The 16,157-nt window shown below is 42.6% G+C and overlaps 1 protein-coding gene across 3 annotated transcripts in view; it reads left to right on the forward strand.

The window, feature by feature from the left end:
• The first annotated feature begins 459 nt into the window (after positions 1 to 459).
• LOC139010231 (BTB/POZ domain-containing protein 7) overlaps positions 460 to 16,157 on the forward strand; it is a 77,984-nt gene continuing 62,286 nt past the window's right edge. Inside the window, exon 1 of one of the 3 annotated variants that reach the window (XM_070414426.1) lies at positions 460 to 657. The gene's annotated coding sequence lies outside the window, so the exon portion shown is untranslated. Of the gene's footprint in view, positions 658 to 1,073; positions 1,162 to 1,684; positions 1,842 to 16,157 lie in introns of those variants that run through there. The other 2 variants (XM_070414432.1, XM_070414440.1) reach the window with 2 other exon arrangements.

Here is a 16,157-nt window from a genome sequence, read left to right on the forward strand (position 1 = left end):
CCAGGCGCCAAGAATGCCCTCTTGGAGGCTGGTGCATTGTGTGCGGTCCATCAGGACGGGGTCCGCAGAACGGAACCGTGCATGCGGAGACCTGGAGGTCCAACACCGTAGTTACGGGAATTCCATTCTGGTACCTGTCGTGAGGTGTCACCATTCCCAGGAAGAAGCAGGACACGACAACCAACTTCAAAGTCAGAGGGCCCGTGTCCAACCTCCGGCGTGGAGCGGGGATAATGCGCACGCACCCGGCTCCCCTGGCGGCCCGGCTCCGCGATCGCGCCTGCCCCGCCCGGCCCGGCCCAGCCCGGCCCAGCCTGGTGCGCGCGCCGCCGCCGGCCCACGTGACCCCAGGCGCGTCGACGGCGGGGGCGCGGGCCGGCTCCGCAGCGCCGCGCAGGCGCCCCAGGGCCGCGCCGGGCCGAGCCCCTCCTGCTCTCTCTAGGAGTCAAAATGGCGGCAAGGGAGCCCTGGAGCAGTCCCGGAGCCTGAGCCCCTGACAGGAGCGGAGAGGCGGCAGCGGCGGCGGCGGCAGGAGGAGGAGGATGGCTGGGGGTGCTGGCGCCGGTGCGGACGGCGGTGCTGGTGGCGGCGGCGGCGGGGGCGACGGCCGCGGTCCCAGCGGCGGCAGCCACAGCAGCGGCGGGAGGAGCCTCCAGGGTGAGTGTCCCTCGGTGTCTCGGAGGCTGGGAGCCGAGGCTGTCCTACGCGGCTAGGCGTCCCGGCGAGGAAGGGGCTGAGCCTGGAGGTGAGGGGGCCGTGCTTGGGGCCGGGCCACCGCAGGAGGCGCTGGACTGCCGCCGGGGTAGGGGCAGTCGTCCGTCCGGGGGTGAGGCGGCGGCGGCGGCGGCGGACGACTGGCCGGTCCCGGTGCACCCTGAGGGGCGGGCTCGGCCGGGCGCCGCCGTCCCGGGGGCAGAGGCGCGAGGTGTGGCGCTCGGAGCGGGGAGCGCGGCACTCGGGGGCCGCAGCGGCCCGTCGGGCTCGGGGCGCGGAGGGGCGGGACCCGCCGCTCCCAGGACTCCGGGAAACCGCTCCCCAGCCTCGGGCGCGTGTTTGCCGGGCTGCGGGGCTGCGGCCGCCCCGGGCGGACGGGAGAGCGGCCGGCCGGCCGGCAGTGGAGAGGGAGCAGGCCGCTCCCGGGGGCAGAAGTTAGGCTGTGCGGTAAGTTTCTGTTGTGGGGCTGCAGCCGGAACTGCGCTTTGACAGGTTGGAGGGGAGACATTGTTGATCGGGGCGTCTGCGCCCGGAGGACCCGAAAGCGAGCCTTTCCCTGTGTTCTCCTTCGCACGGCGGCTTATTGTCCTTACACCGAGGGTGAGAACTTTGTCGCCGTTGTTTTATTTGTCTTTGTTTTCTTTTTTTGAGAAGCTTTTCTTTTGTATTTTCCTTTTTAAGAAATTTTTTTAGAAGCTCTGAGTGTTGCTTCTGCTTTGAGCTACTAAATAGCAGGTCTTCACATACCAGCACAGATAACAAGTCCTCTGCTTTAGGCCCAGTTTACAGAAGCGTCTTGCTTATCTTTACCAGAGCACTGTTCCCTCTGCTAAAACATCTTGCTGTAATGAGGACATAGGCTTTTTTTCCCCCCACAATTACTTAGTTTTTTCAACTAACAGATTTTTATTTTATTTTTTTGTCTTTGAGTAGTATCTATTTCTTTTAGGTTGCTGACATAAATTCCTTTCTTCCGGAGATGTGGAAGAAAGACTTGAAATTGTAAGAATCACACCTTTAATGGCAGCTGTGGTTAAACTTGTCGTGGGATTTCGGAGTCAGAAAAACCTTGAGAGATCTGGTGGGACTTGTTTTGGAGCCGGGACACTAGGGGCAGGCACGGGGAGGTGAGTGAGTCAGTGACTTAGTGTGGGCGCTACAGCTGCTCAGGGTTGGACCTAAACTAGGATCTAGGCTCCCTTTAGACAACTCTTTTCACTACCCTCCTGAGCTTCTTGTTCATTGATTGCATCTGTGGCCACCAGTACCCATCCCTAGGTCTTCGTGCAGTAAAGTTGAAAACAGAAACGAAAGAACTTTGCTGTGATTCTGACAGCTACTATCCGTTACCATAAGTAATTGATGATTTCTTTTTCTAACCTGAATTTAATAAAAATGGACTGACATTTCATTTAGAGTTCTCATAGCCTGTGGCTGCATTGTGCCCACTTACAGCATTCATGGCTCATTCTTGCATGCATTCAGTAAAACCCAAAGGTGAATATTCTGTCCCACAACCTAACTACTGTATTGTTCTGTGCCCCAGTATCAGCATTTAAACAGGTTTTTTGTATCAGACTCTAATTTTAGGATTTAAAACACCTGTTTTATGTTTGCTGCGTTATACCACCTAGTAGTTTCTTTTTTAAAAATTTTTTAAAAATCTTTATTGTTGAAAGCATTACATATGTCCCCTTTTTACCCCATTGACCCCATCTATATCACGCAGTTTCCATGTGTCTTGTTAAGTCACAGAAATTTCTTTGTTGTGCCAGAGGTTAACTTTCAGAAATAAAGTAATGTCTAATGATTCTGATTTCATAGCCTAGTTAACGAAATGCAGACATCCAAAATTATACCTTGTGTTCAATTAAACCTGTTATCTACTTTGTGCTTTGTGTTATATACTACAGGAAGAAAGAAAAAAGTGTAATGTATAGACTTTACCCTCAGGAAAGATAAGATGTATCTCTGTGAGTCTAGAAGACAATCTAGTAAGTTCTACCAGTACAAAGAATGCTGTAGGTGTTCAGGTCAGGGGGAGATGATGAGGTGTCAGGAGTCTAAAGAACTTCCTGGAACACTTGGGACTTGAACTAGCTTATGAGGGTTTAGATTTACAGAGAGATTGGAGCAGTTACTTCTTGAGATAAAAGCAAGAGTATAATGTGGAGATTAGCTTTGGGGGAAGGGAATGGAGGGAAGCTAGGCTGAGCTGACTAAATTTCTTTGAGGGACTAAAAGGAAACCGAGATAGTTGGAAGATTTTGGAAGAGTTTGAGTATTGGATTGAAGAGATTTAGATTTTTATCCTCTTTTGCAAGATATGGGAAGCTTTTGAAAGTTTGGAGGCCAGACATTAATGTGTTACACCAGTAAGCTGGACCTATCAGTTATCTACAGATTGAGCTAGAATAAGAAGCGACTGGACTGAACCAGGGACAACAGTCGCTATTGCAGTTACCTGCATATGAAGAGATAAGGTCTTAGACTAGGATAGTCAATAGGAAGGATACATAGCTGGTGTTGTTTTTGTTTTTATTGTGGTGAAAATATATAACATGAAATTCCATTTTAATTTCTTTAAAGTCTCTAGTTCTATGGCATTAAGATTGTTGTGCAACTGCCCTGGCCAATGTGGCTCAGTTCATGGGTGTCATCCCATGAACCAGGAGGTTGCCGGTTCCATTTCCAGTCAAGGGCACATGCCCAGGTTGCAGGTTCAATCCTTGTAAGGGGCATGCAGACGGCAGCCGATCAATGATTCTCTCACATCATTGATCTTTCTCTCTTTCTCTCCCTATCCCTTCCTCTCTCTCTAAAAGTCAATAAATTATTCTTGTGCTGCCAGTGTGGCTCAGTGGTTGAGTGTTGACCTATGAACCAGGCGGTCACGGCTCGATTCCTCTTCAGGGCACATGCCTGGGTTGTGGCTCAATCCCTAGTGGGGTGTGCAGGAAGCAGCGGATCAATGATTCTCTTTCATCGTTGATATTTCTCTCTCTCTCCCTCTCCCTTCCATTCGGAAGTCAATAAAAATATATATTTTTAAGAAATCAATAAACTATTCTTTTTTTAAAAAAGATTGTGCAACCATCACCACTATCCATCTCCAAAACTCTCTTCATCTTCCCCAAGTGAAATTTTCTGCCTATGAAACACCAACTCTCCATTTCCCTTTATCTGTAGCCTCTGGCAACGACCATTCTTCTTTCTGTCTCTGAATTTGACTACTCTGGAAACCTCGTATAAGTGGAATCTTACAATATTTATCCTTATGTGACTGGCTTATTTCACTTAGCATAATATCTTCAAAGTTCATCTATCTTAATAGCTTTTGTCAGAATTTCCTTCATTTTTAACCAGTTAACTGCCACAATTTTGAATTTAACTAAAAAAGGTCTGCTGCATCGTCTATAGACGCTTATGGTGTACAAATCATTAAGGCTGAATAATATTCCATTGTATGTATATAGTATACTACATTTTATTCATGCATTTATCTGTCAATGGATAGTTGGTTTGCTCCCATTTTTTGGCTGTTGTGAATAATGTTGCTATGAGCATGGGTGTATAAATATCTGAGTGTGTACTTTCATTTCTTTTTGATGTATACCCAGAAAATTTTACCTTTCCACTATCACTGTATAAGCCTTCCAATTTCTCCACATCCTCAACAACTTGCTTTTTTATTTTGATAGTCATACTAATGGGTGTGAATGACATCTCATTGTGATTTTGATTTGCATATCTTCTTTGAAGAGATATCAATTTAAATTATTTGCCCATATTAAAAATATATGTGTTTTTATTGATTTCAGAGTGGAAGGGAGAGGGGGAGAGAGATAGAAACATCAATGATGACAGGGAATCATTGATCGGCTGCGTCTCACATGTGCCCCAACCAGGAATGGAACCTGAAATCCAAACAGGTGACCTGACTGGAAATCAAACCAGCTACCTTCCAATGCATGGGAAGACTCTTCAACCAATTGAACCACAGTGGCCAAGGCTGCAGTGGTTTTTAATTTTTTTTAATTATTAAAATATTGACAATCTATAAATTTGGCATTACAAATTGAGTCTTTCACATCCTTACTATCTTTTTAAAAATATATTTTATTGATTTTTTACAGAGGAAGGGAGAGGGATAGAGAGTTAGAAACATTGATCAGCTGCCTCCTGCACACCCCCTACTGGGGATGTGCCCGCAACCAAGGTACATGCCCTCGACCGGAATCGAACCTGGGACCCTTCAGTCCGCAGGCTGACACTCTATCCACTGAGCCACACTGGTTAGAGCCTCACTATCCTATTTAATAAAGAGCTAATATGCAAATGGTCGTTGCACCCTCGTGCAGGGCCAGGGGGACCTGAGGCAGTGCCTCCCACCCGGCCGGGCTTGATGGGGGACCTGAGGCTGTGCCCCCCACCCGGTGGGGCTTGACGGGGGACCTGAGGCCACACCCCCCACCCGGCAGGGCTTGATAGGGGATCTGAGGCTGTGCGGGGCCCCCCCCCTCCTCGCGCGCGCCCCCCCCTCCCCCCCAGCAAGGCTTGACAAGGGTGGGGCCAGCCGGGTTTGGTTCTCACTTGATTTCGAGGTGCACATGGGTGGGCGGGGACTTGACTCTGGGTCACGCTGCGCGCACCAGACTCTGACAGGAGGGAGATTTTCATATATATTTTACTAATTTTCTTTAAATCTCTGTCGCTTCCATTATAGAGAAAGAGCAAGTAGCAATATTAAAATATTTCCTCTAATTCCCTTTTAATGTGCACAAATTTCATGCACTGGGTCACTATCTTTAATAATAAAGAGATTTCAAAAACATATGATGGCCCTAACTGGTTTGGCTCAGTGGATAGAGCGTCAGCCTGCGGGCTGAGGAGTCCCAGGTTTGATTCCAGTCAAGGGCATATGCTCGGGTTGTGGGCCCAATCCCCAGTAGGAGGCGTGCAGGAGGCAGCCAATCAATGATTCTCTCTCATCATTGATGTTTCTCTCTCTCCCCCTTCCTAGCTGAAATCAATAAAAATATATATTTTTAAAAAACACAAAAACATATAATGTACTAAGTTTTATAATGGACATTAGACCTATGTAGGGAATATTATGTTAAGATTGGAATAAATAGGAATCATCACAATCCAATACACACCATATTCTTTAAGTCATAGAATTCAAGCCTTGGCCAACGTGGCTCACTTGGTTTAGTGTCGTCCCTGCACTGAAAAATAGCCTGTTCAATTCCTGGCCAGAGCTGGCCGATTGATGTTTCTCTTTCCGACCCTCTCTCTCTAAAATAAATGTTTAAAAGTTCCCTTTTTTGAGCATTGTTGGAGTGTTTAGATATAGTTGTGATAGAACACTGGACTGGAATTCAAACCGCCATTCAGATTCTGACTATTGTTTATGTGATTTTAAGCAAGCCCCTTAACCTGCCTGAGGTTTAATTTTCCTCATCTTTAAAACAAAAAAATATATATGTATGTGTTCTGTATGTTATGTATAAGCAGTATCTTACATAGCTGCTTTGCCACCTTATAAGTATTTATTCAATCCTTTACCTCCCTGTTACCAATTCTTACTAGTCTGGACTATTTATTGAATAGCCTACCAACCAAGTCTCTGCCAGTTATTCTCCTACTCTTTCTCTTTTTCTCTGGCTATTCTCTATATGCTACCAATCTTAAGTTTCTAAAAAATCCTATTGGAGCATGTTACTTCCCTACCTAAATCTGTGTTAACTTTCTATTGTCTATGGCAGCAGTTCTCAACCTGTGGGTCGCGACCCCTTTGGCGGTCGAACGACCCTTTCACAGGGGTCGCCTAAAACCATCCTGCATATCAGATATTTACATTATGATTCATAACAGCAGCAACATTACAGTTATGAAGTAGCAACGAAAATAATTTTATGGTTGGGTCACAACATGAACTGTATTTAAAGGGCCAGAAGGTTGAGAACCACTGGTATGGGATAAAGACCAGATTCACAAGAGTTTGAGACTGTTTTCAACCTTAGATTTCCCATCACTCCAGCCATACCAAGCTGCTGCTTATTTTCTGTTTTTCATGTGTTTATCCCAATGCTTGGAGTTCTTATTCTTTGTCATCCAGGAGACTGAGATGATGATTCATCACCCACTCAAGGGCTAGATTTTGATTACTCCAAGCCAGTCAACTTAAGGCATTTCCCTATAAACTGTTATTTGTACTAGTCAGATTGAAGGGAAAGAGACATTCTATTTCTGGGGGAGAGGATTTTTCGCTTTTTGTATATGAACAAGAGAACATGTGACCCAAATTGCCACTGGTGAAGCATGCCCTGAGGATGTCAGAGCAGTGAGGTAGCATGTACTTGGGTCCAGATAACATTATTGTAGACATATATTATATTGGGCCTGGGGTATTCCCTACCCCAGAATTTCTTCTCAGGACAGATAAATTTTTTATTGTTTAAGCCAATTCTTCAGAGTTATTTGCCATAAAAAAACCTGATTGATACAATCCTCTCCATTCTTCTAGACCCAATTCAAACATTACCTTTACCCGTAGTTATACTCTCACTCTTAGTACTTTGGACCTCTCTTCCAGCCCTTACTGCACTGTACTGTAATCACTTGCTTGTATGTCTGACTTCCCCACAAAACTCTGTATACTTTGCTGGCCAGTGTGGCTCAGTGGTTGAGTGTCAACCTGTGAACCAAGAAGTCCTGGTTCGATTCCTGATCAGGGCACATTCCTGGGTTGCAGGCTCGATCCCCAGTGTGGAGCGTGTAGGAGGCAGCCGATCAATGATTCTCTCTCATCATTGATGTTTCTATCTCTCCCTCCCCCTTCCTCTCTGAAATCAATATTGTGTGTGTGTGTGTGTGTGTGTGTGTGTGTGTACACATCCTATATAATAAAAGCGTAGTATGCAAATTGTCCCCTCAACCGGGAGTTTGTCTGGGAGTTCGACTAGGGGGCGTGGCTGGCTGGGGGCAGGGGTGGCAGGCAACCAGGGGAAGGGAGGGAAGCTCCAGCGGTGGCAGGTGGCTAGGGGAAGGGAGGGAGTACGCACCCGGCAGCCACTAGGGACTCTTACCAGTGCACTGCACTGGGCCTCTAGTGTGTGTATACATATATATATTTATGTATACACACACACTCTGTGTACTTTGAGCCAAAGCCTACAGTATGTAGCACAGTGTCTGGTACATTATAGATACTCAGTAAGTGAGTTGTTAGGATGAAATAATAACATTAAAAAGTGCTTTGTAAATAATTTTTAAAATAAACATAAGATATGGTATTATCTTTAAGCTAAAATGAAATGGAAAAAGCAATTAGACCAGACATGCAAAATGGTTTTAGCTTACCCTTAATTATTTCCTGAAAGTGTTCACTTAGATAAAAAGTTTGACAGTCCCTTAAATGTTAGGGAAAAAAAAACCTTACCTACTAAAGAGAAATCCTGGAAGGAGCAATACATGAAATGTATTGTTACTGAAGTTCCTTCTTCCTCCTTCCCTCCCTCCCTCCCTCCCTCCCTCCCTCCCTCCCTCCCTCCCTCCTTCCCTCCCTCCCTCCCTTCCTTCCTCCCTTCTTTTCAGTATATTTTTATTGATTTCAGAAAGGAAGGGAGAGGGAGAGAGAGATGGAAACATCAATGATTAGAGAGAATCATTGACTGGCTGCCTCCTGCATGCTCCCTACTGGGGATCGAGCCCACAACCCAGGCATGTGCTTTTGACCGACGCTCTATCCACTGAGCCAAACCGGCTAGGTCCCTTCTTTCTTTCTTTAGAAGGAGACTTGAATGCCAGTAGTAACTTCAAGTACAATATATGTCTTTTCCCTCTATATTTTGAAATTATATTAAGCCTGTTTTACCTGGGATTTACTTGTGAATTGTTTTTTAGAGAAAAAATCCATAATTTGCTTCATAAGACCTAGTTATTCTCGTCTTCAGACTTTCCCAAAATACTTTTTGCTTGCTTGAGACTAGACATGAGAATTTTCTGGTAAGCAAAAAAGCTTTGTGGCAGAACAAGATGAGTTTGTAGCAAATGTTAGTAATAGCTTATGATAGAGAAATCTCATTTAAACCTTAATTACTAAGTCAGTTCTGGCACATCCTTCAACAATAAAGTCTGACAAAGAAGAGTTAAAATTCCCAGGTCAAAGAATTGAAACCCATCAAATATGGTTAAATCCACGAATGTATATAATTGTTTTTAAAAAGCTCACTAATTGCCTGGCCAGTGTGGCTCAGTGGTTGAGCATTGACCTATGAAACAGATGGTTGACCCCCAGGTTTCTGCAGGAGGCAGCTGATCAGTGATTCTCTCTCATCATTGATGCTTTATCTCTCTCTCTCTTTCCCTTCCTCTCTGAAATGAATAAAAAATATATATTTTTAAAAAGCTTGCTGATTATATTTAGAGGATGATGGAGAGTTAATTGTTTTAAAAATTGCTAAATAAAGTAAAAAATTTATTCTGCCTTTTCTGTGCAAATTTCACATCAAACAATTGAATAGTTGAGTTTTCTCACAGAGAAGTATTCCAATGAATGCTTAAAGAAGGAATAACAGAATATTTCCATGTTGCAACCCTAATGAATTAATAATGACTGTAGTTGGTGATCATTGAAAATTGTTAATATCACAGATTGAGAAGTAGACATTTTGTACCTATTGGAAGAACACACTACCACCTGTGAAACAGTCTTGGCAAAATAAACTTAAAAATACAACAATGATCCTGAATCTAATAAAGTCACTAGGCCTAATTATCAATTACAGAAAATACAGGGGTCAGAGGAACATATTAAACTACATCATGGTGACGTATTTGGCAAAATCCAGACTATGAGAAACTACCAGATAACCTGGTTTCTTTAACAAAAAAAAAAATTACCAGAGCAAAAGGAGGGGCGCAGGGAGGAACCTGTTAAAGAAGATTTAAGAGCCCTGCCGGTGTGTCTCAGTGGTTAGGGCATCGTTCTGCACACAGGATCACAGGTTCGATTTCCAGTCAATGGCACTTACCTGAGTTGCAGGTTCAATCCCTGGCCCCAGTTGGGTGTGTGTGGGAGGCAACCAATCACTGTCTTTCCCACACCAATGTGCCTCTTTCTCTCTCTCTGTTTCTGTCTCTCTCCTCCTCTCTCCCCTCCCTCCCTTCCTCTCTCTAAAATAATCAATGGAGAAAATATCCTTGGGTGAGGATTAACAAGAAAAAAGATTAAAGAGACATAGTCATCCATTCACAATGTATGAACCCTAGGGTTCTGATTCAAAAAAACTAAGGAAAAAAAAAAAGAAACACTGCCTGGAAAGTTCTTAATAAGATATTATCCTTCATTGTTTTAGATGTGATACTGGTATTGTAGTTGTTCTTTTACATCCTTTCTTTTAGAGACGAATAAGGAAATCTATCTGGGACTTGGCTTCAGAATAATCCACAGGGATTGGTAGAGAGTGGATTGGGGTATAGGGTTAAAATACTACCACAAATTGGTAATTGTTGAAATTTAGTGATGGTTGGAGGTTTGTTTTACTGTTCTCTCTACTTTTGTATATATTTTTTCTTTATTACAGAAATTACAAAAGTTTCTCCTGTAGAAGAGGAAAACACAAGTAATAGGAAGGAGTGAAAATAGAGAAGCGTAGTCATAATTGTCTTTGCTGTTTGAATGCTAGGAGATTGAATATAATCCACAATCCAGAAACTTTTTATTGTTCACCAATAATGCAGAGCATTGGAGATTAATTTAAGATCTGTTTCTTTACTTTAGATGGGGGTGATAGAGTGGAAACATTAGCAGTTTAAGACCAGTAACAAAAGCAGCAGTGCGGGAGGCATAGAGTAGCGGAAGGAAGGCATGGCTGTTCTCTTCAGAAAGGTTGGTATAGGACTGGATACTTTTGAGATGCTTTCTTGTTTAGGGAAGAAAACACTAAATTAGGGATCAAAATGCCTGGGATTTAGTTTTGCCATTTTACCATATATATTTTACTTTGGATAAGTCACTTCACATTCTACCTTTACTACCTCATTCAGAAATAAGAAAATGAAGCCTGTCCTGTCTACATTGAAGACTTAATGTGAGAATAAAATGACTTATTAATGTGTGAAAAAGCACTTGTAAACTGTATAACCCTATTATAAGATACTTGCCCTATAATCATTAAAAAGAATGTAAAAAAGGGAAAATGTCATTGTTTTTAAACCTATATTAGTGGAATTTTTAAATTATGGTTTAAAATATACAACATAAAATTTACCACTTTAACCAGTTTTAAGCATATAGTTCTAAGGCTTTACATACGTCCATATTGTGCAATCATAACAACCATCTTATCCCCAAAACTTTTTTATTTTCCCCAACTGAAGCTCTGTGCCCATTACATACTAACTCCCCAGCCTCCAGCAACTGTCATTTTACTTTCTTTCTCTGATTCTGACTACTATAGGTACCTCACATACATAAAATCATATAATATTTGTCTTTCTGTGACTTGCTTTTTTCACTTAACATAATGACCTCAAGACTTATCCATGTTGTAGCATGTGTCAGAATTTCCTTCCTTTTAAAGGCCTAAAAATATTCCACTATGTAAACATTTTGTTCATTCATTTATCTGTTGATGGACACTTAGTTTGTTTCCACTTTTTGGCTATTGTGAATAATGCTGCTATAAACATGTGTGTAGAAATATCTATTCAAGTCCTTGTTTTTATTTTGGGGGGATATATAGCCAGAAGTGGAATTGCTGGATTGTGTGATAATCCTGTTTTTAATTTTTTGAGGAATTAGTGTGCATTTTTAAAATAATTACTTCATTGTTTATGTATTTTTATTTCTATTATTTTGTAAATATGTTTTTATTGATTTCAGAGAGAAAGGGAGAGAGAGATAGAAACATCAGGATGAGAGAATCGGCTGCCGCCTGCATGCCCCACACTAGGGATCGAGTCTGCAACCCAGGCATGTGCCCTGACTGGGAATTGAACTGTGACCTCCTGGTTCATAGGTCGATGCTCAACCACTGAGCTACACTAGCTGGGCATTTCTATTGTTGATTTTAGAGAGAGGGGAAGGCAGAGGAGAGTGAAACATCATTGTGAGAGAGAAACATAGATCAGCTGCTTTCTGTACTCACCTGATTGGAGATCGAAACTACACCTGACTATGTGCCCTGATCAGGAATCGAATCCACAACCTTTCGGTTTATGGGACAGTGCTCCAACCCACTGAGCCACACCAGCCAGGGCTATTGCTTATGTATTTTAAAATATCTCAACAGAATCATGTTTGAGGCTGTGATCCATGAATCTTTTCTTTCTTTTTTTTTCTTCTTTTTTCCCCCTTAGTAAATGTTCCCCCCACCCCAAGTATTAGTGCAATTTTTAAATCGCATTCTTCTAAGAGGTATAGGGAATATACAAGGAATACGGATCCTTTTTTTACTGAAACCGTTTTTAGACTGAAAAGTTTAAGGAATGATTACATACAAGGCTTTCCTTAAAATGTTTATTTTTTAAAAACTAATTTCATTCAGCAGTTTTCAACTCAATGCTTCTTGTATGCCAGGCACTGTTCTATGTTCTGAGGATTTAGTTGTTGGATAAATGAAATTCTGGCTCTCATAGCGCTTACAGTGTAGTGTGAGACAATTAGCAAGTAAACAGGAATATAATTTTAAATGCTGAAAGTGCTGTAAATAAAAATTAGCTGAAGAAAGGGAATAGAGGATTGTGAATGGGATGGAATAGGATAAGATGGTGTTTTTTAAAATAAAGGATGATTAGGAAAAGCCTCTCTGAGGGTATGACATTTGAGCAAAGAAATACGTGAATAAAATGAGAGTGAACCATGTGAAGACTTTGTGAAAAGTAGGCATAGCAAGCCCCAAAGTAGGAGCCGGAAATGCTTTTTGAGGCGACAATGCAAGAGTGAAATGAAGCCCTAACCGGTTTGGCTCAGCGAATAGAGCGTCGGCCTGTGGACTGAAGGGTCCCAGGTTCGATTCCTGTCAAGGGCATGTACCTGGGTTGCGGGCACATTCCCAGTAGGGGGTGTGCAAGAGGCAGCTGAATCGATGTTTCTCTCTCATCGATGTTTCTAACTCTGTATCCCTCTCCCTCTCCCTTCCTCTCTGTAAAAAATCAATAAAATATATATATTTTTTAAAAAGAGTGAAATGAAGATTTATCTATCTCAGCTAGCACCCAATACCCATATAAGGATGTTTATTTCATTAAAAAGAAAGGAAGGGAAAAACTAAGGATGGAAAAAAGTTAGGGAATTTTATTTGTGTATTCTGTTAATGATTTTTTTTTTAAATGTATTTTATTGATTTTTTACAGAGAGGAAGGGAGAGAGATAGAGAGTCAGAAACATCGATGAGAGAGAAACATCGATCAGCCGCCTCCTGCACATCTCCCACTGGGGATGTGCCCGCAACCCAGGTACATGCCCTTGACCGGAATCGAACCTGGGACCTTCCAGTCCGCAGGCCGACGCTCTATCCACTGAGCCAAACCGGTTTCGGCTGTTAATGATTTTTTAAAATATATATTTTATTGATTTTTTACAGAGAGGAAGGGAGAGGGATAGAGAGTTAGAAACATCGATGAGAGAGAAGCATCGATCAGCTGCCTCCTGCACAACCCCTACTGGGGATGTGCCCGCAACCAAGGTATATGCCCTTGACCGGAATCGAACCTGGGACCCTTCAGTCCCCAGGCCAACGCTCTATCCACTGAGCCAAACCAGCCAGGGCCTGTTAATGATTTTAGAGAATATTATACATCTATTCATTTGTGGGATGGGAGATGCTGGCAAGGTATTACTACTGACAAGACGATATTCCAATAATGATTACCACATAGAACATATCCTCTTCCTCTGCGATGTTATTTTTCTTGGCACAGTGAACCCAAAGGATATTTATTTTCTGTTCAGAGAAGATAGATATGACGAGTTTAGCTAAATCAGAAAACAGGTCTAATTAAGCAAGTTTATTCTATATATATGAAAGGCTAAGTTGACTCACACACACACGATACATATAAAGCTCTTGCTGGTACCAATCGCATGCGTGTGTTTCCATCTGTCATTGTCGATTGTGAATTTGGTTGACACTTCTATTATAGAGAAAGGGCGAATAGTGATATTAAAATATTTCTTCTAGCCCTGGCCGGTTTGGCTCCGTGGATAGAGCATGGGTCTGCGGACTGGAAGGTCCCAGGTTCGATTCCGGCCAAGGGCATGTACCTTGGTTGCGGGCATATCCCCAGTGGGAGGTGTGCAGGAGGCAGCTGATCGATGTTTCTCCCTCATCGATGTTTCTAACTCTCTATTCCTCTCCCTTCCTCTCTGTAAAAAAATCAATAAAAATATATTTAAAAAAAAATATTTCTTCTACTTAATTTCCTTTCAGTGTGCACGAATCCGTGCACTGGGACACTAGTTTGTAAATAAAATCTTCAATCAGAAGTAGATGAATTATATTGAGAAAATGCTGTGTTGTAATACATATCTCTCCAGAAATGAAAATATTAGTATTAGGAAACTTGTTTTTATACTTCATCCTTTATGTATGCTGTGTTTGCATTATTTCTTCCTTGGTATGTCTTTCTGAGGCCTCACACCCATTATCTTTATTATTCCCAGTTTACCCACAGATTGCATCCCATGTTTCTTCTTGGTTCCCAGCATTGCTAACTACCCAGTCATGCAAGGTAGACATCTCATCATCATACCCTTCTCCCTCTCCATCATCCCCTCACTAATTTGTTGAACATTTACTGGGTATTCTATGATAAGGACTTCATATGGATTATCCTAATTTTTTATTATAGATGTCCTCAACACATGCAAAATGGTGATTTAAGAGATGCAGACTTACATTGCATAAATAAGTGGATGTCTTTATGAAGACTGCCTTAGATAAGGATACCGTTGACTGTTTGTATTCATGGTTCTGTTTTGTTCTTTTTTTAAAAAAATATATTTTATTGATTTTTTACAGAGAGGAAGGGAGAGAGATAGAGAGTTAGAAACATCGATCAGCCGCCTCCTGCACATCTCCTACTGGGGATGTGCCCGCAACCCAGGTACATGCCCTTGACCGGAATCGAACCTGGGATCTTTCAGTCCGCAGGCCGATGCTCTATTCACTGAGCCAAACTGGTTTCGGCTCTTTTGTTCTTTTATTTTTCTCTTCTCCAAGTGCAGCCATAGTCTCAGCCTTACTATCAGGTTCGCTCAGCATGTTTTCTTATCTCTCCAACTCTGCCTGTAGAACCCTCAAAAACTCAACAAGAGCCCTAACTGGTTTGGCTCAGTGGATAGAGCGTCGGCCTGCAGACTGTAGGGTCCCAGGTTCGATTCCGGTCAAGGGCATGTACCTTGGTTGCAGGCACATCCCCAGTGGGGAGTGTACAGGAGGCAGCTGATCCATGTTTCTCTCTCATCGATGTTTCTAACTCTCTATCCCTCTTGCTTCCTCTCTGTAAAAAAAATATATATATATAAAATATATATATATATATATATATAAAATAAACTCAACAAGAAATATGCCCTTATATATATTTTTAACATTTGCTAAACAGGTTTGTGTCATAAAATGTAATTTTTTTTAGTTTTGAATGAAGTTTATGAGAAATTTCATGTTTTTTTCTTTTAAATACAGTTTCTTTGAAAATCCTTTCAGCTCTGTTTGTCTCTGCAAATCCTCTGTAAATGCCAACCTAGACTCAGGTTTCTCATTGCCTTCTCTAAAACACCCAGAGTTGCTTTTCTATACACCACTAAGCCAACAGTAGAAACAGTTGTCCCAGTTAGAACAATGATTTCATTTATTCATTCAACTATTGTGTGCCTGGTATAAAGGTAGTCAAATGGCACCATTGCCTTTAAGATTGCTGATTAGGCAGATTCTACAATCTCTCTTGGAGAGCCTCATAGTTATTTCTACCTTCTGCTTGTAGGCCCTTTTCCCTAGCTGTTGGAGAAAAAAAAAAATTGGCCCTTTCAAAGCTGCCTCAGTTGGGGGGGGTGGGGAGGCGGCGGGCGGCGGAAATCTAGATACTAGGAGAAACAACAAACATTTTAGTGTTAGGTATGGTAGAGCCAAGCAGCTCCTATTGTGGCTGCTGTGTTTGTCAATTCTCTGGCCCAGGCTTCCTTCCTCATCAGGTTTTAGTTAGCACTGCCAAAGGCTCAGGCAAGGGGGATAAGCAAGGCCTGGGGCTGAGAGTCAGGCTTTCAGGACCTTTTCAGCCCTCTGTTTCCATTTTTCCACCTGTTACTTCAGGAGGATCTTATTCTGAGGTTTTAAGTCTGGACAACGCATTTTGAGTAGGAGCTCTAGGTAAAAGTGGCACAGTAAAAGGTCCATTCATGTCTTTCTAGTGCAACTGCATAGGTTCTTTTA

The sequence above is a fragment of the Myotis yumanensis genome, unplaced genomic scaffold (genome assembly GCF_028538775.1).
Source record: "Myotis yumanensis isolate MYYU_CA2020_CCGP unplaced genomic scaffold, mMyoYum1.0.hap1 SCAF_1, whole genome shotgun sequence".
NCBI classification, from domain to species: domain Eukaryota; kingdom Metazoa; phylum Chordata; class Mammalia; order Chiroptera; family Vespertilionidae; genus Myotis; species Myotis yumanensis.